The sequence below is a fragment of the Phocoena phocoena genome, chromosome 2 (genome assembly GCF_963924675.1).
Source record: "Phocoena phocoena chromosome 2, mPhoPho1.1, whole genome shotgun sequence".
Classification (NCBI taxonomy): Eukaryota; Metazoa; Chordata; class Mammalia; order Artiodactyla; family Phocoenidae; genus Phocoena; species Phocoena phocoena.
In genome coordinates, this window is record NC_089220.1 from 107,218,390 (window position 1) to 107,242,810 (window position 24,421).

The following is a 24,421-nucleotide window of genomic DNA, read 5'->3' on the forward strand; positions in this document are numbered from 1 at the left end:
TCTGCGAGGAAGTCTGGTCCAGCGAGAGTTCTTTCCACGAGGAGAGAGCGTTAGAGGTTCGAGCTCTCCAATCCAGGTTTCTTCGAGTTTATCTCTGTTTTAACCAGCTCGCCGGGTTTTCCAGCATTCCCAGAGCTCCGAGTCTCTAATCCGGGCCCCGAGTCTCTAATCCGGGCTCCGTGTGACCGCGCGTTCCGAGACCCAGGATTTGGTTCGTCCATCCAGGTTCCGGGTTTCCCCTGCGCTCTACCGCTCCAGACTGCACACCAGCCCGGGATCCGGATCCGAGGGCCCGGTAGTCCAGTGTCCGGGTCTTGCGGGCGGCCCTGGTTGTCCCGGATCGCGGCGGCGGCGGCGGTGGCGGCGGCGGAGGGACCCGCGGCCCCGGACACAGCGGCACCGGCGGGCGGGGCGGAGCGGCGCGAGGAGGGGGCGGAGAGCCGGAGACGAGGCGGGGTGGGGTGGGGGGGAGGGGCCGCGGGAACGGATGGCGGCCTGGGCCCCGTAGCAGCGGCGACTCGACGGCCCGGGGCCCGGGCGGGCGGAGGTGGCGGCTCCCGGGACCGGCCGCGCGGTGAGTCCGGAGCTTTGTGTGGAGACGGGGTTGGGGGAGGAAAGAGGCGGCGGCGCCGGGGGGCCAGGGGTAGCGGCGCCTGACAGAGGAAGTGGGGGTTGCGAGGCCGGGGCGGAGCGAGGGGGAAGGTGTGTATGGCGCGGGTGGTGGGGGTGTCGTTGCGCGGGTGGGGGAGGGGGCGTCGAGGGGCGCGGGGTGAAGTTCAAAGCGCGGCCAGGGCCGGTTCCGGCTGAGGGTAGGGGTGCCCGAGAGGGGATTAGGGTCTGGCCAGGTTGTGGGGACAGGCCAGAGAGTTTCAAAGGCGAGTCTGGGTATCTTGAGGGGGCCCAGGGCGACTGGAGCTAGTCAGGGAGTTAGGGGGGTTCAGGGCGAGGGTCTGGGAGCAGGACGTGTGCGCAGCCCAGGAGGGGGGAGCAAGGTGGCCGGGAGTGTGCAGTAAGTAGGTTGTGGGTGTGTACTCCTTCCAGTCTTCAGGTCACATTTACTCCTGTCCTTTTCTTCAAGATGGAGGGATTCCTGGGCCTGGCCTTAACTGCTATCCTAGTACCCCCGGGAGGGTTTGTGACCCTGTCCTGTTTGGAAAACCCATGCTGCCCTCTTTTCCCTTTATGTGTAATTACGGTTGGATCATCTCTGTGCTTTGCTCAGATTCTCCTTCCTCCCTCTGGGGTTGAGGAGGAGGAGACACATCTGACCAATTAATGTCTGTTTGTGAAACAGGCAGCAGCAAACAGTCATTTCAGGTTCTAGGAATTAGGCTCACACAGGGTGGAGAGATCAGAGCCCTTCAGGGGGAATATTTCTGAACAAATCACAGATGATTAAATTCTCTAAGAAACAGCTTCCAATCTAAATGAGAGTGGGAAAGACGGGGAAGAAAGCCTGTCTGTTTCCAGCCATGTGTCCAGAGCCCTAGGGGTTGAGGAGAGTCCTCAATCCCCTACAGGCCTCTCTTTTCTGTATGAGGCTTTGCTCTGCAGCCTTGAGTTAATTTCACCCCTGCTGCTTTGTCTTGGGGGAGGGAGTGCTGGTTTAGGCTGTTGTGAGGAGATGACTGTTCTGCTGCCACACACAATAGTCGTGTCATTTTATCGGGACTGCTACCCCAGGGCTGAGAACTGCTGCTGCAGAGATAAACCGGTCCCTCTCACCCGCCTATTGTGTACACAGTGAAGGTCATAGGTTCAAGTCTTGTCTGAGAGCTTTGGATATGCTCCATCTCCCAGGCTCCTCAGTGTCATTTTCTTCCTTTTCCAGACTGGGGCTTGCCATTGGAGGAGGCCAGACAGAAAGGCTCTTCTTTTTGAGTGAGGAACAATGCAGAGCTCATTGGCACACATTTTTCAGAAGAATAGGGAATGCCAGCCATGTTGTGCCTGACTCTTTGGCTAGCCTGTACTAAGTTGAGGAGGAAGAGTGGCTGGGAGGCCCAACCCTGATGTTTGTGTCAGACTTTTAAGGAAGAAGACTCCAAGGGGAGGGTTTTACTCTTGTTTGAGCCAGCATATTTAATCCTTTTTATAGAGATGGGACACACACAAAGATTGTTTATTCGTTTAGGAATACCGCTAAAAACCTGTGCAGGGTTAAGATAGGGAGTCAAGGACCAAGTACCTTTTTAATGGTGACTTCCTGGTCAGAATAATTGCACAACAAAAAAGCCACAGAATTTGCCTATCTGGGCAAGGGCTGGGGAAACGAAACAACTTTCCTTTTTATCTTCATTTTAATTCTGATGAAAGGAGGTGACTTGTCCATTGTGTAGAAAATCCATGTGTGCTTCTGTGTTAGGGAGAAGTTTGCCAAAGAGATGAACATAAAAAAAAAAAAATCATGTGAGATCTTGGGAGTTACTAATGAGAGAAGGATGAGAACAAGCTAGAAGGAACCCTGTCCTTGCATTTACCTCATAGAAGTGCCCAAATAGCATTTAGGTACTATTAGTTGGGTAAAGAATTATTGGGGGCTAGAAATGAGGTTTTCCTTTAGGACATTAAAGAAAACTTTTCTTTGAACAGAGATTAGAAATCAAGCTCATTGTGGGAGGACAGTTGTACACAATATACACTGTACACAATAGCCAACCATTTCCTATAGAGTGTTGTTGAAGAGGAACTTTAGCCTTTGGTCGTGGTAAAGGTCTTTCTGAGGCCCTAAGTCTGACCATGTTGCCTCCCTTTTCTCTTTCAATGAGTTTCTTAAAAATGATGGCTTGCCACTTAGGTGTTGGGCTTTGTTAGGAGGGAACAGGTTGTTCTGACCTTTATGTTTCTTGATGACAGAACTGTCTTAAGGTCTTACTAGAGATGTTGTCTGTCTTTAGACTGTTTCCAACTATATGTCCTAGGTCTCTGAGTGAAGTCTCAGCTAAACTGAGTCCAAAGCTTTTTGCTCTTGGGCTGTTGGCATTCGTTTCTTAATCCTGTCAGGTGACAGTGAAGGCAGGAGCCTCAGATTAAATTTGCCCTGATTAGATTTAGTGGTTTCAGAATTGGGCCCTTGCCACAAGGAGTCTTATAAGTCTTCTGACTGTGACCATATTTCAGAGAGCACTTTGGATTTTTTTCCCCCAGCTTCTTGTTAGAAAATGTTTCCTTGTGAGAGGTCTAGATATCTGGACAGATTATTGCTTATTTTGTGTGAGGATATGGAAGCATAATTTTGGCTCCTGGTAGTAATTATGCTGCAATTAACATATAGCAACTAAATGACTGGAACAGGATAATTTGTTGAGGGGTTTACTGATTGCTCTGTCAAGTGGAAGTGCCACTCCTTACTTATTTGACTCAGAACACTACTGCCTGGGCTCAGCCGTGGAGACTTAATAAGTACAGGAATGATGTGTGGTCTCTAGAAGTTCACACTCTGTTTTCTCTCTCATCACTGCCAGGTACTATAGAACCTTCTAGTGCCACTTTCTCCTGCTCCATAGGTAGCTAAGCAATTGTTATTTCCCTTGTGGAAACTGGTCATGGATGGGAATACTGCCAGACAGATGGGGCCACTCTGAGATGAGGCAGCCTTATGTTGTGCGGCAAATTTTCTTTTAAGCAGCTGAATTCTCTCTTCTGCCTGATTTTTAAATATCAGATTCCTTTAAAAAAAAACAACCCTGCAAAATACAAAATCACGTAGTGTACTAAATATGCCTTTGTGATATCTCACAAAAGTTGGCTATGACAGACAAAACGAAGAGAGGAGATGCTGATTGGCAGGTTCAGCGCCCACTAAGTGTCAATGAAGGACTGTTTCCACTAAGGAACAGGTAATTCACCAAAGCACCTGCCTAGCTGGGCATGTGGAATTGGCAGCAGCTGTGCAGTTGCAGAGGGATTATTGAGCAGGTGGTTAAAGAATCACATGCCACAGTGACAAGAAAATACTTGGTCTTCTGTGGTTTAGGTTCAGTTCATATGTGTGAAATTCTTCTTTGTTTCACGTTTCTTAATGCCTGATACTGGTTTGTTAGTGAGATGATAATGGAAAAGAGATTCTTCCTTTTCTCTGTGTTTCTTTTAAATTACTGAGCAGCTTGCCTTAGACATGGTCCTAGACGGCCCTATTATATTTCTGAGAGTTCTGGCCTTATGCCCTATGAATGGGAAGGGAATAATAGTAATTCAGTGTTTCTAGCGCTTGTTTATTAGGGGGATAGGGAAGGAGAAAATTCTTTGCTTTTAGGGTAGTGAAAAGGATTTAGCTGCTGGGAGGATACCCAGGTGCAAAGGATGTAATTGACTTTTTGTGTTAAGTCTACCTGACATCTTACTCAAGACTTTCACATGTGTTTTTATTTTATGAATGTAATTCTCCACATGAAGTTTGCACCTCTTCTGTTGTTTGTTTTATTCCATTTTTAGTTTCTCCCAGCACCTTTATAACTCTTTTTTTTCTGGCTTTCAGATTAACATCACTGTTAGAATCAGGTCATCATCAGAGGGCCAAATCATGCTAAGGAAGTATCTCAACTAAATGTTTATCTTAAAAACAAGAGGTTTTCTGCAAATTCCCAGATTTTCCTTCTAGGTTATCATCATCTTCTGTTAATATCATTTTATTTTTCTTTCACATGATCATGCCACTATAGTAGGCAGTGGCGTAGAGCCTAAAATTTATAAACAAGCAACTTGGTGTTTATTTTGTGACTTCTTTAGTGTCCTCCAGTGATTTTCTGTGTTGGGCTGACAAGCTGTGTGCTTGAAACACACGCAGGCACACACATACACACAATCTAATTGAATTCACAGGGTATTAATTAACAGTTGATTGACAGCAAAGAAGTGACTTTAAATGTTTTGGAGTTCAGAAATCCCTTTTCCAAGTGAAGTGAAGGCTCTGATCTGTCAGAGAGATTGAGACAGAGATTTAGGTAGATGGCTGGCTGTCTGGATGGATAGATAGATTTTTTTGATTGATTTAGGGAAAAGGGAGGCAAACAGTGTGACTGAGGCCAGGGCCAGTGGACCACTACAGAGACAGGGACATTTGCAAGAATCTGTTTAAACCTAGTTTGCAGCCTAGCTTTAAGTAGGAGCCTAGCAGTCATTTGTATAATATTCACTTCTGGGAAAAAATATAAACTTCTTTATTTCCCCATATGAAGCCATAACAGCTATTTGTTTTAAACTGTTCACAAACCACCATGTATTTTCCTAGCATTCTCAGTAGTTTGCTTCCTCATGTTTTTCCCCCTCCCCCTTCTCCCATCCACATTCTCTGCTCTGAAGACTTCCCTAGCAGCCTGGAAACACTCTAATTACTGTAGCTATTATAGTCACAACCCAGATCTTCCACCTCCTTCCCACTCACCCCTTTCTATCTTCCTTCCCCCTCCCCTTGCTCTAGCAGCAGGAGTTGAACTGCAGTCTCATGAGCACAGTCAGATCTATGAATGAGCTTTATATCTTGTCAAGGCAGAACTCCAGATCCAACAGGGCTGATTTTTCATGGTTCTCTTGCTGTTTGTTCTTGGATCAGAGTCCCAGAAATAAGAGATGGCAAATACCTATTAGGTCATATCTAATCCATCACTCAGGACCAAACCTGCGATCTTTCTCTTGTCTCTGTGAGAATTTTTTCCTTCTTTCTTTTGCAGGTGAGAGCTGTCTGATGCCAGGCAAGCTCTGAAACTGCCTTCTTTTTATTATGCTCTCTGGTCATTAGTGTCAGGCCAGTGTTGCTCCCTTGGATTTTTATTCTTATCCCATTTTCAGGATTACTTGCTCCCAGCAAAATCTCCACCCTCTTCAACTTCAGTCCTCTCTTCTTTTTTTTTTTTTTAAATTAATTAATGTATTTATTTTTGGCTGAGTTGGGTTTTTGTTGCCGTGCGGGGCTTCTCATTGCAGTGGCTTCTCGTTGCGGAGCACGGGCTCTAGGCACGCGGGCTTCGGTAGTCGCAGCACGCGGGCTCAGTAGTTGTGGCTCCCGGGCTCTAGAGTGCAGGCTCAGTAGTTGTGGCGCACACGCTTAGTTGCCCCGCGGCATGTGGGATCCTCCTGGACCAGGGCTCAGACCCGTGTCCCCTGCATAGGCAGGCAGACTCTTAACCACTGCGCCCAGGGAAGCCCCCAGTCCTCTCCTCTTGATTGTTGGCACCACGTTTGTGGGTTCCTTTTGTACCATCAAGTTATCTATGCCAGAAGTTACCACTTTTCAGTCCTTTGCCACAAGAGTCAGTGTGGCATTCTCTTAAGGAGTTGCATTTGATGGAGCACAGGACACAAATCCGAGCAGGTGGTAATTAATAAAATGGCACAGAAAATATGTACGAGGTTGTGCCCTTAAGAAAGCCCCGTACTGTATGAACAAATGCTCCTTCTTTCTGTTTGAATTGGGGTACTTCCTATTCTAACCCTTTGTTCTTTTTAGATGGATGAATTTTATTTTTGTGTGGCTTAGTTACAGTTAGTTATTTTCTGATTTAATAGTGTAAAATGTTTATTTGCTAATATAGCTTTTCAAAGCATAGAGGAAAAAGCACAGAATTGCGAGTCATAAAACCCAGATCCTGATCACTGTTTTGCCTCTGACTAGCCATGACTTGTGCTAGTCACTCCTATGTTTTCATTTTCCTTATCTGTAAAGTGAGCATATTAGACATGATCATCTCTAAAGGTTCCATATAGTGTTGAATTTTATGCTATCAAGATTATGATGAAAGAATGGGACAAAAATGGTTGATGGTTGACATAAGTGGGCAGTTTTTTATTATTGTGTCAGTATTCAGAAGGGCAAATAAGTGCAGCCTTAGTTCCTGGGGGCTTGAGTCTCACTCCTCTTTGATATGTTTATAAAGTTTATGCTGTGCTTTTTTTTTTAATGAAGTTATCTTCTTTTGGAGAGTCTTGTACCTCCATTCTGCAGGTTCACCAGTTTGTCAAATATACCTTTTTCTAGCCTTCTCAAGCCATAGGAGTGGGGATCAGAAAGCTGTACAAAAAGAACCTCAGCTTGGGAGAAAGAAATCAAACCTGAAAGGATTTGCCTGATATCATTAAGAAGTAATTTTGTGTATTCAGTCAGTAATCTAAGATCTTTAAATCTCTTATATCTGAAATCTTGAGCCAAGGGACTGATTTTGGAGGTGGGTTGGGCATTTTTCCATTTTTGTCCAGTTAGTGGAAAACCTACTTTGAATTAACTTCTTGGGATTGAATAAGAGTTGCCCACTGTTTTGTTTACAAAATAAAAGTGTTATTTTTAATGATCAAAATGCAAAATCTGGCAGTTTGACCAACAAGGGGGATCTCTGAAATACCCCCTAAAAGGGACTGAGCAAATTAAAGTTGATGGGTGACTTTAGGAACTTTGAAATTGGTAGTACAGTTGACCCTTGAACAACACAGCAGTTGGGGCACCCCCCCTCCCCCAGGGAAGTAAAAAATTCTCATATAACTTTACAGTTGGCGTTCCAGTATCCAAGGTTCCAACCAACTGCAGGTTGTGTAGTACTGTAGTACGTATTTATTGAAAATAATCCAGATATAAGTGGACCTAAATTACAGTTCAAACACATGTTGTTCAAGGGTTAACTGTGATGTTAGAAAATCTTTGCTTTCAAGCAGTTTAAAGGAATAAAATTGTATAACCTAGTTGTTAATTCCCCAAGTTAGGATTTTTATCAGTATTTTCCAGTTAGTTTTTGGATTTGGAACTTCCAATAGCAGCTGTTTATTGAATGTTAAGAAGATGATGGTCTTTTAGTCTTTCTTTTTGGGGAATGTGTTTAACATGGCAAAATCACATGTTTAATCTACCTTTGAACATTGGAAGAAGCATTCACTCTTCTTAAATTTGTACTTAAAACATCCATCTGTCTGTAATAGAAAAATTCAGTGGGAGGAACGACTGTTTATTCTGGACTCATAAAAAGTCCTGGGAGTGTTTTGCTTTATTCCCAGCCATCTGTAGCACATTACTAATTTTCAGGTAATCTAAAGGTTATTTTGAGAAGTGTTCCACTTGCATGAGATTTTTTAAAGATTTGTATTAGAAATATAAGTGGCTTTTGTAGATAGATTTTTTTTTCTTTTTTTTAAGTGTCAAGTGAAGGGTTTTGAATTGGAAAGTGACCAGTGCCATGCAGCCTTAGGAAATCAAACCACACCATGATTGAAATCCAGGTCTGGCAGTTAGGCCATGTTGCCTGCTGGTACTGCATTGCATGCTGATACAACATTGCATGTTGGTACCTGTAGTTTCTTAGGCTGCAGTTCAGTATTCATAGAGTAAGGCAGCAGTGTCTGCTCTGTTCTATGTACAGAGTAAAGCCAGAGGGCTTTTGGTATGTTATCAGAGTGTTCCTAGTAACATTCCTAGGTAAGCACTTTGGGTTTGGTTAAGATGAACTTTTATTCATGTGAGCAGAAGTGAATGTTCAAGAATGTCCCTTGTAACTTCAGTTACAAATTCTGAGGTTTGGTGTGAAACTCAGCAAGAATGGTATCAGAAATGGAACTATAGAGAAATTGGAATTGTGAGGCTCATGGGGTCTATGAATCTGAAAGGTATAGTGGGAAGGGGGAAATTTTTTTTCTACTTGGTATTTGCTTTCGAATGTACCTCCAGTCCATCATTTCTGAAACTTGCTTACCCTTTTCTCCCCTAAGCATTACAGTTCTTCCAGTTGCCGTGGCACAAAACTTTGGGTTCATATTTGGTTCTTTTTTTCTTCCTTACCACCTCATCTGATCATTCACCAAGTTTGAATCATTCTAGATACTTTATCATTTAGCTTCACCTTTTCACCTGACCTAGTTCAGGCCTTCATCTGTATATTATTTTAGTAACCTCATGGTTAATGCTTCTTTCTGTATTACATACTACATACTACTGCAATATTATTATAGTTTTTATTTATTTATTTAGTGAATACAGACATCCCTTGTCTTACTGTGCTTTGCGGATACTGTGTATTTTACAAATTAAAGGTTTGTGGCAAGCCTGTGTCGAGCAAGTCTATTGGCACCATTTTTCCAGCAACATTTGTTCACTTCATGTCTCTGTGTCACAATATTTCTCTAATTCTTACAATATTTTAAACTTTTTCATTATTATTATATTTGTTAAGGTGATCTGTGATCAGTGATCTTTGATGTTACTACTGTGACTTGCTGAAGGCTCAGATGATGGTTAGCATTTTAAAATTAAGGTATGTACATTATTTTCTAAGACATAATGCTATTGCACACTTAATAGACTACAGTATATAATAAACATAACTTTTACATACACCGGGAAACCAAAAAATTTGTGTGACTTGCTTTACTGTGATATTTGCTTTATTGTGGTGGTCTGGAACCGAACCTGTAATATCCCCAAGGTATGCCTGTATTTATTGAGCACTTATGTGCCAGGCTAGACATCATCTCTGTCCTTTCTGGACTTACACATCTAGTTGAGGAAACTAGCAATCATTTAATGAATGTATGATTATGAGCTGAAGTGCTTTGAAAGGAAAGAATTTGTTTCTAGAAGAATATGTAGCAAGGAATCCCAGTGTAGACTTTTTTTTTTTTTTTTTTTTTTTTTTCGGTACGTGGGCCTCTCACTGCCATGGCCTCTCCCGTTGCGGAGCACAGGCTCCGGAAGCGCAGGCCCAGAGGCCATGGCTCACGGGCCCAGCCACTCCGCGGCACGCGGGATCTTCCTGGACCGGGGCACGAACCCGTGCCCACTGCATCGGCAGGCGGACCCTCAACCACTGCACCACCAGGGAAGCCCCCAGTGTAGACTTTTAATTAATTAATTAATTTATTTATTTTTGGCTGTGTTGGGTCTTCATTTCTGTGCGAGGGCTTTCTCTAGTTGCGGTGAGTGGGGGCCCCTCTTCATCGCGGTGCACAGGCCTCTCACTGTCGCAGCCTCTCTTGTTGCGGAGTACAGGATCCAGATGCGCAGGCTCAGTAGTTGTGGCTCACGGGCCTAGTTGCTCCGCAGCATGTGGGATCTTCCCAGACCAGGGCTTGAACCCGTGTCCCCCGCATTGGCAGGCAGACTCTCAACCACTGCGCCACCAGGGAAGCCCCCAGTGTAGACTTTTAAAAACACAGTTCTGATTATTTCACTTCTTGCTGAAAACTTTTAAGGACTCCTTACTGCCTATATAGGCCAGCACTCAAGATCCTCTATGATCTGACCAACCCTAGCCTTCAGTCTTACTTCTTTCTCTTTTTCCAGCCATTCCTTCCGCTTACCCTGCATTTTTCAGTCTCAACACCTTAGTTTTTTTCTTTTCTTTTTTGTTGGAATGCCCTTCCCTGCTCCAAGGCATTCAGCTTTAAATCTGACCCTTCCTTCAACCTACCAAAAAATTTCATCTCCTTCCTGAAGACTTTCTTAACTTTCGTCTTCCCACCCGCCTATATCTCCAGAATTGATTTTGTATTCCTCTGTATCTCTTTAACTCTTTGCTAGGATCTCTGTTATAGCACTGTATCACACCTTGACTTTAATCATATGTGAATATATTTTTTCCCTACCTTATTCTAAACTCCTAAGAGACCTGAGTCTCCTGTTTCCCATGGCTTTCACCCCAGTGCTTTGAATATAACTTTATGTGTAATGCTTGCTGAATTGAATTGGAATTTGATTTTTGAAAACAGAAACTTCTTGTGATTTTTTTTTTCAGACCTTCTTTTATGTTAAGGTAACTTGCATTTAACACATTTTATCCCAAACTGAATAACCTAGGAGCAAGGCATAGACTGTGAAAGCCTTTAGAAATCCTTCAGACTCAAGGACAAGCATTTGTGCCCTTTAGTGCCTGCAGCAGTACTGTGGTTCCATATATCCTAGCTGATGGAAGACTTGAGGGGAAGGGGAGAGGTAGTACATGGCAGACAGAAGCAATGTAGGTCAGTCGCGGGAACCAGACTGATTCTGTAAGAGGAATATAGGCATGGTTGGGCCCTCTGGGTATTGTTGACCTCCAAGAGGTCTTTTTAGTTTTTCTTATTTATTTCCTTCGTTCCATAAATATTTATTGGATTCCTGCTATATGTGAGGTCCTGTCCTAGCTGCTTAGGATCTATCAGTGAACAAAATACACAAATCCCAACCCCATGGATCTTGTCTTTTAACAAAAGGAAATATAAATAACGATAATAAATAATTATATAGTGTAAAGAGGGTGATAAATAATGTGGGAAAAAATAGAACAGAGTAAGGGAGATTAGGAGTATGGAGGAAGGATAGGTGGGGGAGGTAGGAAGGTTGCAGCTGCTTTTTTTTTTTTTTTTTTTGCGGACACGCAGGCTCAGCGGCCATGGCTCACGGGCCCAGCCACTCTGCGACATGTGGGATCTTCCCGGACCGGGGCACAAACCCGTGTCCCCTGCATTGGCAGGCGGACTCTCAACCACTGCGCCACCAGGGAAGCCCTAGGTTGCAGCTTTAAATAAGATGGTCAGAGTAGACATCTTTGAGAATTGTGATGCTAGTGTGTTACTGGTTTGTTAGGCACTTGCCTGAGGGTGCTAAATACTCTTCTGCCCAGAAGAGAGATAGAGGCACAGTCTGCAGTTGTTCCAAAGGGTCTAGCTGACAGTGAGGCGGAAAAATGTTCTTTTTTCTTGGCTGCCTCCCTGGCTGGCATTCCTGGAAGTTAATCATGGTGAAAACTGCAGTCATGTCTGGAAGACACCAAGGGTAGAACTGGAGGCCTTGTAGCCAGTTCCCTGAGGAGTGGGATTTACTCTCCTGTTGATTGGCCCTTGGGTGCCTAGAGTAATGGGTGAGTGAGACCTCTGAGTTTTCTCCTTCCTCAGCGGGAAAAGCCCATTATCATGACCTTCCCTCTTCTAGTGAGACCTCAGCAACTTTGTTTGGGGTAGCTCATTAAAAATAAGTTTTCAGGGACTGTACACTTTGCTCTCAGCCTAAAAATAGAATTTTAAGGTTTGTGGTATTTCGACTTCCTCTCAATGCATAGCTAGCTATGTTCTGGAAGTCTCAGTACCTAATTCATTAGCCTGAGGATGAAGATGTCTTATGATGTCTAGATGCTCTCCTGTTTGACTTGTGTTTTGTAAATTTTCTTATAGTTTCCTTGCTTGCTCTTTACTAACCCTTCTACTACTTCATTATTTTTCCTGTTGCCTCTTCCCTTTTTCTTTACATTAAGCTGATAGGAAACAGAAATCCCTTAGGCCGTTTTGGTAATTGGCTCCAAGCTAAAATTCCTACCTAACGTATGAGAGATGTCTTATTTCCGTCCTTGGGTTGTGTAGAATGCAGCTTATGGACATCAAGCTCTCAGCACGTTTGTTACGTTGTATGCTATTTGAGGTAGCTGAGAGGTGCAGGATACCTGTACGCTCTATTTTTAGTTATTTATATCATCATCTTGTGCAGGTGCAGTGCACAAGGAGACCTATTTGCCATTCTGAAAAAATGTGCTATTTTGATATAAAATTTTAGAGTAAAGGTTCTCGATGAACTTGGGGTCGATGCTAAGAAAAATCTGTTAACTTTTAGGCAGATATGGTTCTAATGTTAGGTGAGCCTCTGGGCAGATTTCACATTGCTTTTCTTTGTCAGGATTTGCTGCATATCAGACTTGAAGTCATACTTCCTCACCACATACACTCAAGTGGTACAATAACATATTACCGATATTATGAACTTTAAAACCAGTGTCTGTTAATTCAAGTGTGTGTTGTTTTTTTCCTCTAGTGGTTAAAAGGGTTTCAGTTTAACTGACCAAGTTGTTTGCTTTATTAGTAAAAATGCTTTAATGTTGCTTAGTTTGCTAGTGATAATTGCTTTTTTAGTAGTATTGTTTCTGTGGTTTGTATTAGTCGTCCCTTCTAGTCCTAACAGAGCTAGAAATCCTGGCAGTGTGGATTTCACATGAGTTCCATAACACTACCTGGCAAAGAGGGTAATGCAGGACAGTGTCTGGTAATATTCTTTTTCTTATGGAGCCTTCGTATAAGAAAGAAATTCAGCTTTAACAAGATTACATTGGGGTAGGTAATATAACAGTGACATTTTCTTCCAACAACAAGTCTATAATATATTTTACCTGAATTTGTGATCTGAAGCATTAGATTTGTTTTAAAGTGTTACATAAACATCATGAGTGCCATTTCTGTCATCCTCATATAATTTTTTTCCCTTCTCCTTTCTTGGTAGGCAAAATAATGATACAGTGGTTTAATTCACATCTCAGATACTTGATGGAAGGAAACTAATTGTTGAAATATGGTGCTACTAGGCTCTGCACTTCATAGGAATGATACAGGTTGCAAGGGATTAAATTTTTATAAGGATCGAAATCCTTACTTAAATAAGAATGTCACAGCCCTAATCACAATAATGTGGCTGAGTTGAAACTGTTAAAGGAGATTGGAGAAGCTGCAGAATTAGGCCAGATAATAATAATGTGGGGTTTATTTACTTATACATAGATTAGTTAAATACTTTATTGACAGCAAATGTGAAGATGTGGTTTTGAGTAAGATAAACCACTTCACACAGTTGGCAGTTTTAGATCCCATAAAGCAAAGAAATAACCTGGATTTTGCTTTGAGGAACAAACAAGAATTGATAAACTTTTCTGTAGGTCAACACTATTTAATAGTAACCATAATCTTGATTAAGCTCAACATTCTTCGGGGAGAGCAGGAATAAAATCTATCATATGAGGATTCATTTTTAAGAAATTGAGCTGCAATCAAGTATGTACAGTAGGAAAAGTGGAAAGATTTTAAAAAACAACCCACCGGAAGTTTAAAGACTTAAAAGCCATTTTATTAGAAAGCAAGGGATCAAAAGGACTGTGCAAAACAGATGGTCACTTGGCATAGTCTCAGAGGTTGTGGAGAGGAGAAAAGCATCTTTTAAAAAAATTTTTAAACATTTTCAATCAAGACCAAAGAAGCCCACAAAGTGATGGTGGTTAGTCACACGTGCTGCCTAGAAATTAGGTGAAAGAAAAAAAGATGAATTAGTTAAGCTCTTTGCTCAACTGATGGTAAGAGTTTATGTTTGTTTTTGCTTTTTTAAGAAGACATGTTAAAAATGGAAAGGCAACTAGAAAATTGTAAGACTGCTTGATTATGATGTGAAAGATCCATTCAGGGATGAAGACGTTGGAGAATTTCCACTTCTGTTTTTCCCGCTTCCCAAGCAGTTTAAAGCTTCTGGTCAAATGATGATAAATGCTTAACTTTAAAAAAAAATTAGGGCACGAATTAATCTTCTTTAATGCATAGAAAGCACAGAAAAATGTACAGAAGTCCCTGGGGTTATTCCAGAAATGGTAATATTTATTTAGTCTTTCCAATACATTTTTTTCCTAGCTACCTAGGCTTTTCTTGATCATATCAGTAAATTTGATGAGATTAAACCTATCTACCCAAGAATTGAGAAAGAATTCAAGGATAAACTGTAACTCTTAGTGAAAGTATATCACTTCATGTTTTAAGTGGCATGGTCATTACACTAAGGGACTAGTGTAGATATGTGGTTCTGTCCGTAGAAGGGTTTGGAGGTGGAGGGAATAAAATCTATATTAGAAAATTGAAAAATGTAAATTAAAGATTGAGATGACTTGGTATCATTCATATCATTTACTGGGGCCAAGACGATGGGTTAGTTTATATAAGGAGAAGTCACAAATGACAAATCATTGACAGTTGTGTGTGGACAGAGTTGTTACCAGTGGACATTGTTTAGTTTTGGTGTTTTTTTTTGCGGTACGTGGACCTCTCACTGTTGTGGCCTCTCCCGTTGCGGAGCACAGGCTCCGGACGCGCAGGCTCAGCGGCCATGGCTCATGGGCCCAGCCGCTCCGCGGCATGTGGGATCTTCCTGGACTGGGGCATGAACCCGTGTCCCCTGCATTGGCAGGCAGACTCCCAACCACTGCACCAGGGAAGCCCTAGGTTTTTTTTTTTTTTTAATATTTATTTATTTGGCTGTGCCGGGTCTTAGTTGCGGCATGCGGGATCTTCATTGCAGCTTGCGGGATCTAGTTCCCTGAAGAGGGATCGAACCCAGGCCTCCTGCATTGGGAGCGCAGAGTCTTAACCACTGGACCAGCAGGGAGGTCCTGACACTGTTTAGTTTTAAAAGATTTTTTGTTAAAGTCAGGCCAAAGGCTATTTAAAAACTTTAGTCTTGGAAAGGGAGAAAATGTTCTGTTGTACCTTAGCAAACTGACTTTCTGACAGTAAACACTTCTGTGTAGGTCCACAGTCTCTTCTCTGCCGTTTTAAAACCCCAAAGTTCTGAAAGCTGAAAGATTTTTTGTAAGGTAGGCACAAGCCTGACTTCAGCTAATGAGGCTATTTATAACCTTTTTTGGTGGTTGTTCTATTTCAAGTAAATATTTATTCATTTTGTTGTAAGAATATTAATGAGTTTCTTGTCAGGGTGCTGTTCCAGTTTCTACTGAGAGTATTAAACTGTGTATGGTATACTAATTATCTCAGCTTTTTATAGGTGAAATAACTGAGGCTCAAATAAGTGCAGTGACTTGCCCAAGATTCTTACACATCTAGGGGGGAATAAAGAGTAGACTTGAGCTGTTGCTACGTCCTCCTTTGTTTTGTTTTCCATTGTACTGTGCTGGTTTCTCATGACTTTACCTCCAGAAACCATCTTGATAAGTTCTTCTAGGTGGAAGGGTTTAAGTAGTGACACTCATTTTATTTGACATTTTAATAAATGTTTTACAAAAGTGACATATTCAGGTTTTCTCATGACATTAAACTCTTTCAAGTACTTAGGTTCCCAAATTGTTCAAGATTATACTTCTGAAATATCTTGGCTGTGTGTGGGGAATGAAAACTAGAAGATGAGCTTCAGTGTGCATAGTATTACATTTAAAAGAGGCAGAAAGTCCAGGGGACTTCCCTGGTGGTGCAGTGGTTAACAACCCGCTTGCCAATGCAGGGGACACGGGTTCGAGCCCTGGTCTGGGAAGATCCCACGTGCCATGGAGCAACTAAGCCCATGCACCACAACTTTTGAGCCTGCACTCTAGAGCCCACGAGCCACAAGTACTGAGTCTGCGCACCTAGAGCCGGTGCTCCGCAACAAGAGAAGCCACCACAATGAGAAGCCCACGCACCACAATGAAGAGTAACCCCCGCTCGCCGCAACTGGAGAAAGCCTGCGCACAGCAACAAAGACCTAATGCAGCCAAAAAATAAATAAATAAATAAGAGGCAGAAAGTCCAAACCACTTTGTTAGCATGAGTAACTTCTAGCTAACAATTATAGCCCCCAAAGGAGACTAGAAATCTTGGTAAGCTATCCCTCAAAAAATTAGCTCAGTGTGCTGCCAGGGAAATGCTAGGCGTCATTAGGAAGAGAACTAAAGAAAGATAAAAATAAACTTCCCTCTATACAAAAGCAAGGTTTGTCTTTGTGTTACTGTGCGTTCTTTGCATCCCTAAGAAATATGTATCAGAGCTGGTGGCCAAATGAGATGAAGGCTTTAATGAAGACATGTAAAATGAAAAAAAAAAAAAATCTTTAGCTTTTAAAGACAGAGGGAGTATTGTCAAACCCTATCAGGCGATGAGAAGAACATATAGACTTGTTCACCAGTTCTTAGGATCCTGTATTGGATAGAGAGCACCTTTTCAAATTAGAAATGAATTTAGCTTAATTATTGGGTTGCTCTTATCAATAGTAAATAAATAAAATTTGTTAACACTAGAGGTAGTAGAAATTTAAAAAAGGGTTTAGGGCTTCCCTGATGGTGCAGTGGTTGAGAGTACGCCTGCCGATGCAGGGGACACAGGTTCGTGCCCCGGTCTAGGAAGATCCCACATGCCGCAGAGCGGCTGGGGCCTGCGTGTCCGGAGCCTGTGCTCTGCAACGGGAGAGGCCACAGCAGTGAGAGGCCCGCATACCGCAAAAAAAAAAAAAAAGGGGGTCTAGAAGGCTTTCTTGTTTTTTTTAAATTAAAACTTCTTATTTAAGATAATTGTAAGAGTCTCATGCAGTTGTAAGCATAATACAAAGGAATCCCTTGTACCCTTTACCCAGTTTCCCCCAGTGGTAATGTCATGCAAGTATAGTACAGTGTCACAACCAGATATTGACATTGATACAATCCACCCAGCTTGTTCACATTTCCCCAGTTTTACTTGTACCCATTTATGAGTGTGTATATTTAGTCCTATGCAATTTTATTACCACCAGTCAAGATACAGAACAGTTCCATCACCACCAAGGTACCTCACATTGCCCTTTTATAGCCACACCTGCCTCACTTCTGCTACCCCTCTTCCTATCTCATAAGATTTTTGATAAATTATTGGATTAATATATTTTATAATAATCTGTCAAGGGGATCCAGGAGTATTTGGGGGAGTGTATCCTTAACTTTTTATAAAATTATTTTATTTTTTAATTTATTTTTTCAGCATTCCAGTTTACTGTATTTATTGTAATGGAGTAATGACCCCTTTAAAAATCAGTGTCCATTGATGGACAGGAAACAACTATTACAATGAAACTAAAATATTTGAATGTTACAAATGAAAAATAAAATCAAATATACAATCTCTGAATAGGAATTGCTTTATGCTCTCTTAGAACTTTGCATCTATTTCTTTTTAATTAATTATGGAACTATAATAACCATAGAAAGTTATTTTAACATGTTTTATTTATCAGATTAATACATGTACTTTTTTGTTTTTGTCTTCCCATGAACTTTATATTAAAAGTCAAATAGTAGTATGGCTTTTAATGAAAATCAGTAATCCACTGTTTATCCCTTCCCATCACCAAGTCTCACTCCCACTAGGCACCTGCTTTAAAATTTTCAGTCTTTTTCTTGTATTTACTCCCATATTTCTAAGTAATAAATAATATACACTCCTATTGCCCTCCCCTTCTTATCAAGTCAAATGTTTGGTTTCATCAGTATCCATTATTTATTGTGTTAAGTAAATATTTATTATTGAACCGTTTAGTATACTACTATTATGTTTGTTTGGTTTTTTACATTTTAGTTTGGCTGCATCGGGTCTTAGTTGCAGCACGTGGGATCTTTCATTGCAGCATGCTGGATCTTTTGTTGTGGTGTGCGGGATTTCTCTAGTTGTGGCGTGCGGGCTTCTCTCTAGTTCTGGCATGTGGGTTTTCTCTCCTCTAGTTGTAGCGTACGGGCTTTTTCTCTTCTCTAATGTGGCGCGCAGGCTCCAGGGCGTGTGGGCTCTGTAGTTTGCGGCATGCAGGCTCTCTAGTTGAGGCGCACGAGCTCAGTAGTTGTGGCGCACGGGCTTAGTTGCCCCACGGCATGTGGGATCTTAGTTCCCAGACCAGGGATCAAACCCGCGTCCCCTGCACTGGAAGGCGGATTCTTTACCATTGGACCACCAGGGAAGTCCCCTGTTATGTTTTCTTATACAACTTATGTTTTTTTCCAGGATTTAATATCATTAAGTACCTCACTGTTTTTGGTTTGTTGTTATTAATGCTTTCAGACTCTCCAACAGATCTATAAATTTCCTCACAATATCATCAAACACATGGTAATCCTTAAATGTAGTTCCCTTCCTTCCTTCCTTCCCTCCTTCCTTCCTTCCTTCCTTCCTTCCTTCTCTCCTTCCCTCCCTCCCTCCCTCCCTTTCCATCCCCCTAAATATCCTGTGGGGATTGATGGCATGATTCCCTTTTACCGTGATCACATAAAATGCTATTTTAGGACCAGGACCATGATCCAGTAATATAGTCCTTTTATTCATAGGTGTTTACTATTTTACCTTTTTTTTAATATAATGTGCATATGATAACGTGCATAAAGTACACCAATCTTAAGTGTACAACACAGTTTTTTGTTTTTGTTTTTTTTATCGTTTTTTTTTTTTTTTTAAATTAATTATTTATTTATTTTTGGCTGTGTTGGGTCTTCGTTTCTGTGCGTGGGCTTTCTCTAGTTGCGGCGAGCAGGGGCCACTCTTCATCGCGGTGCGCGGGCCTCTCACTGTTGAGACCTCTCTTGTTGCAGAGCACAAGCTCCAGACGCGCAGGCTCAGTAGTTGTGGCTCACGGGCTCAGCAGCATGTGGGATCTTCCCAGACCAGGGCTCGAACCCGTGTCCCCTGCATTGGCAGGCGGATTCTCAACCACTGCGCCACCAGGGAAGCCCCTACAACACAGTTTTTACATGTCCATATAGCCATATAACTACCATCCAGCTCAAGATAATAGAACACTTCCAGCACCCACAAGGTTCCCTCATGCTTCTTTCTGCTCAGTCACCTCCTCCCAGACATGACCACTTTTCTGACTTCTGTCACCTTTGATTCATAGATATTTAAAATGTGCTAACTGAACGTTTTAAGTCTGATAGAATGTATCATACATTTAAGTATGAGGCTTCCAAGGGATTGCTTATGTCCAGAAATCCTGATTTGTGGGCTAGCCCTATTTTGGGTAGCAGCTATGCATGGATGAGACTGAAGGCTGAGAATACTCCAGAGCAGTTAGGCATTTTTTAAGAAATGTGGGGACTGGATTGTTTTCTTACTTTTCCCCTAGACTCTTGGTAAATCTGTATCCTTTATCTGTATCTTAGAAGAAAGAGGAATCCACACTCTGTTCTAGTAAGTTTGAAAACTGTTAGGTAATTGAGACAGCATATAACTAGTGACAAATCAAACTCAAGTAAGAATGGAGATGAGAAATGGCAGCCTTGGCAGTGTTATGATTCTGCGCATTGAGGAAAGCAGTGTTCATTCACTCATTTATTGACCAGAATATTTATTGAGGGAGCACTGTGACATAAACACTGTTATTAGGATACGATGGTGAGCAAAAGGGATGCAGCCCCTTGCCCTCAGGATGCGTGCAGTCCAGTGGAGGAAACAAATGTTAATCAAATCATCACACGCACTGGGAGGTAGGATGTGAGCAGGGAATGTCTGAGGTAAATGCCAAAAGGCAGTAAGGTGGGAATGGGGTGCAGAGGACAGAGTGTGGCCATGAGATGAGGCTGGAGAAGTCAATCTAGCTTAGATATCCTAAGGGATGTGTGTGTGAATTCCACCATTTTTTATGGTTAGTCTAACAGTGTAGATAGTATCTTTTTTTCTTTTGGCCGCCCCACGCAGCATGTGGGATCTTAGTTCCCTGACCAGGGATCAAACCTGTGCGCAGTGGAAGCACGGAGCCTTAACCACTGGACTGCCAGGGAAGCCCCTAGATACTGTCTTTTGATAGAGAAGTTTTCTTTGTGTGCTTTTTAGAGTTACTATAGGATAGTAGTTAAGTAAGAGACTTAGGAAGGGAGGTGAGGTCTAGAATATAAAAATGAAGGTAATTCCTCATGTTTCCTGAAAAGTGCTTAGGTTTTTTTTGTTTTGTTTTAAAATATTTATTTATGTATTTTATTTGGTTGTACTGGGTCTTAGTTGCACCACATGGACTCCTTAGTTTCGTCAGGCAGGCTCCTTAGCTCCAGGGCTCCTTAGTTGTGGCACATGGTCTCCTTAGTTGTGGCATGCGAACGCTTAGTTGCGGCATGCATGTGGGATCTAGTTCCCTGACAAGGGATCAAACCTGGGCCCCCGGCACTGGGAGCGCAGAGTCTTATCCACTGTGCCCCCAGGGAAGTCCCTGCTTAGATTTTTTCCTTTCCCCCATTCCTATGAACTTGACCCATATTATTCCCTGTTTTAGAGGTGAGAAAAGCTCTGCCACAACAGTTCTGTGTGGAGGGCCAATTTCTTAGATCTCCTGATTCCTAAGCTAACTCCACTATTCACTTTTTTCTTGAGAATTTGACATCACCTCTTTCTCTTTAGTACAGAATGTTTACCTCTGGGGAAAAGAACTAAATTATAAAGGGCTACATAGCCCTTCAGTTTTTAGGGGAGGAGAGATGGTAGAGCTTTATTGTTTACTTTAGATGATCTTTGCCTTCTGCTTATACATAGGCCTTGGTAAGGGTTTTCTCTGTGAACCAGTTCCACCAATGAATCCCTATAAGGTTGGGACTGAATTATTTACATGTTTAGTATGCTGTTTAGCCTATTGTGAGATGTATGCTGGCACAGAGCAGTATTGACAAACACCAAGGCTCTAAACCTGAGCCCTGTTGAATAATTATGTCTAGTGGAAGTGTCATTTGCTTATGTGAAATGAAACAGGTCAAGCCTCATAATCTTACTCTGAGAATAGCAGCCTGTGAGGACCATAAAACTATTCATGAGGTGCAGGTTATAAACACTGAGGGACTGGAAGATGCTACACTTTTGCTCTTCTGTCCTTAGGTGACACATGGTCAGATGAGCCCTGTTGAATTGGATCCATCTTCTCAAATTGGCACTCTTAGTCTATCTTTATCTGATCCCCATTGGAGATATAAGCTGAGAGGTATGGTACTTGAGGAGATGACACAGTTCCTTTGTTGCAGTAATTAATGTAATAAATTAAGGAAGAGACCCAAAGGAAAGTTGATTGTTTCTTGTTAGAGCCCCAGTTGGAAATTCAGTTGATTAGTGAGCTCTAATGTGGCAGCTGGAGAGGGAGATGCCTGTTCTTCCAGCTGGGTAAGCTCAGAGTCACCACGGATGGTTTACATGTTGTACTAGCCTCACCTGAGGTTGGCTGAGTATGTGATTTCAGGGTAGCATCTGGAATTCAGGGAAGATGGTATAGTTTGGTTTTCTCTCAACTTTGTTTTATCCCACTGCTTTATTGACAGTTCCCTGGGGCATCAAACCCTGTGAACCTCACACAATTTAGTTTTGAAGGCCTGTCAGGGGGGGTCAACAACCTACTGGACTGGAACAGTTGGCAAAAGAGATAGTCCAGATGTTAAAACCATGAGCTTTGAGGTTGGTACCTTGGCCCTGAGGGGTTTTTGAAGCAAGATGGAGTCTTTTTGTCAGTCACTATAGTGTAGGATTTTATGAGCCACATCTGAAGGTAGGAGTAGCCTAAATGGAAAACCAGAGTAAGTGAAAACCACTGAGTAATTGAAAGAAGAAAGGATTGCCATTTTCTTTCGTAGAACTCAAATGAATATCAGTACTACCTGTAATTTAATTTGTAAAAATTTTTTTAATATTTATTTTTACTGTATTTTAAAAATACTTTAGGTCTTTATACAGTGTATAACCATGAAGCAGGCCTCTTTAAGTTGAGACCCTAGAACATTGTGAGAATATTTGGGTCATTTTATACTTTTGAGTTGTCATATTGTTCAGATTTGGATCCTCATAATATGCTTAGAACCATGATGGATTCTCCCTCCATTTTATAATAAGAAAATTAATATTTAATGAAGCAACTTGGCTAACATCCTGGCTAGGGTCATTGGAAATCTGAGTCCAGAAATCACATCTCTCTTTTTTTTTTTTTTTTCAGAAATCACATCTCTTGATTCTCAGCTCAGTTTTGTGTTCTACACCATGCTGCCTTCCTAAAATTGAGTGTAGCATATTTTTCTTTGTCCATATAGCTTTCGGTGAGAACTAGCTAGCCAGACGGATCACCCGCACACCCAAATGTGTGTGACCTGTGTGGTTGCAAGCAGAGTGTACTCACTCAAACACAACTGTCACTTGCACAGACCAAAGCCTGTAAGAAGATTGATCCAAAAACTGTAACAAGAGGGGAGGACAGATAAATTTACACTGGGAGAGCATTGGACAGTTTGCTACTTAGACCAGATTAGCTATAAGTAATTGGCAGTTAAAGAGATCCTTTCTCTTTGATGCCCTGTAGGATGGATACAGAGCTCTATCTGGGCAGAAGGAGAAGTATTCTTCTTCATATTGTGTTTGGACATAAGTAGGGTCAGTTGTTGCTTATGTCCTCTGGGCAGGGGCAGAGAGCTCGCGTGAAGACTCTTTTTCTCATTCTTAGTCTGGAAGAGAGGCCTTGCTCATTACTGAGGTAGGGAAGTGGTGTAATCTATGGCATATGCCCTAGTAAAAAGCAATTAATGACCTGAAATGTATGATTACAAACCAGCCTGTGGGCTGGGAGTCTGAGGGACGGAGTTGGGTTCCAGAGAGGAAACTGGAATTTGAACTTTCATTGTTATAGATACAGGGTATGAGGAGTGATTGTCATGACCTATCTTGGTCCCTTAGCTATATCCACGCAGAGAAGAGTTCTTAGTGATCAGGTGCAGAACAAAGCAGAAATGGCACTGGCAAGTAATTCCAGAGTTTGGTGAATCATGGTCCTAAATAGCGAAGTGTAGTACAATTAGACAAAAGAAGAGAGAAGAAAATATATCCAGAAGCTCCTGCAAGTTGAAAGTACTTTTTGGTCTCGGTAAGGTATTGGTTCTCCTGATTCTGCACTTTCTCTGCCATGGAAGCAAGAGGTCAGTGCTTTTCATTTCCAGCTACCATGTTAGTTACCCTACCTCCTGGGGTTAAACATCTCTGCTGTGAACTGTCAGAGAGTTTGATTATTGGCTGTATAAAGCCAGGGATGTGGTAGGGAGCAGATGGAAAGTGGTCTGGCTGCTGTAGCCAGGCTGATTAAAGAATCCTTGGCAATTTTTCAGTATATCTTTGGAAAGGTACCACCAAAGTTACTATGAAACCTGCTGGGTTTGGTAAACTGAATTTCTGAGAAGTCACCTGGTTGAAAAGTGGTACTTACTTAACTCACTCAGAAATTAGAGGACAGTGGCTCTCTATAGAGCATCAGGACCACTAAATATCAGTCCTCAGGATATGTTTTCTTTGTTTGCATCCTGGTCATTCAGAAATTCTGGGTAGTTTTCTAGTAGGGAAAGCACTTAAAAAAATTTTTTTTATTTATTTATTTTTATTTTTGGCTGCATTGGGTCTTCGTTGCTGCACGCGGGCCTTCTCCAGTTGCAGCGAGCAGGGGCTACTTTTCGTTGCGGTGTGCAGGCTTCTTATTGCGGTGCTTCTCCTGTTGTGGAGCATGGGCTCTAGGTGCGCGGCCTCAGTAGTTGTGGCTCACGGGCTGTAGAGCGCAGGCTCAGTAATTGTGGCGCATGGGCTTAGTTGCTCCACGGCATGTGGGATCTTCCCGGACCAGGGCTTGAACGTTGGCAGGCGGATCCTTAACCACTGCACCACCAGGGAAGCCCAGGGAGTGCACTTTTTGATAGGTACATTAACAGAATTTCAGATTTGAAAAAGGCCCTGGGCATGTCCAGACTACTCCCTGTCACACATAGAAGAATTCTGTAATTTGCTTGACAGGTGATTATGGTTTTTCTGGTCACTACTTTCAGTGATAAAGATATGGCTTCATTAAGCATTGTGGGTCATTGTTGGGAATTCCAGGGTATTACATTTTTTCCTGAGTTAAACATCTGTCTTTCTGTAACTTCTACTTACTGGTCCATTTTATACCCTCAGCATAACAGAATAA

General features: G+C 42.2%; 1 protein-coding gene across 1 annotated transcript in view; it reads left to right on the forward strand.

The window, feature by feature from the left end:
* Positions 1-494: 494 nt before the first annotated feature.
* ZNF609 (zinc finger protein 609) overlaps positions 495-24,421 on the forward strand; it is a 222,528-nt gene continuing 198,601 nt past the window's right edge. Inside the window, exon 1 of the mRNA XM_065872148.1 lies at positions 495-574. The gene's annotated coding sequence lies outside the window, so the exon portion shown is untranslated. The remainder of the gene's footprint in view (positions 575-24,421) is intronic.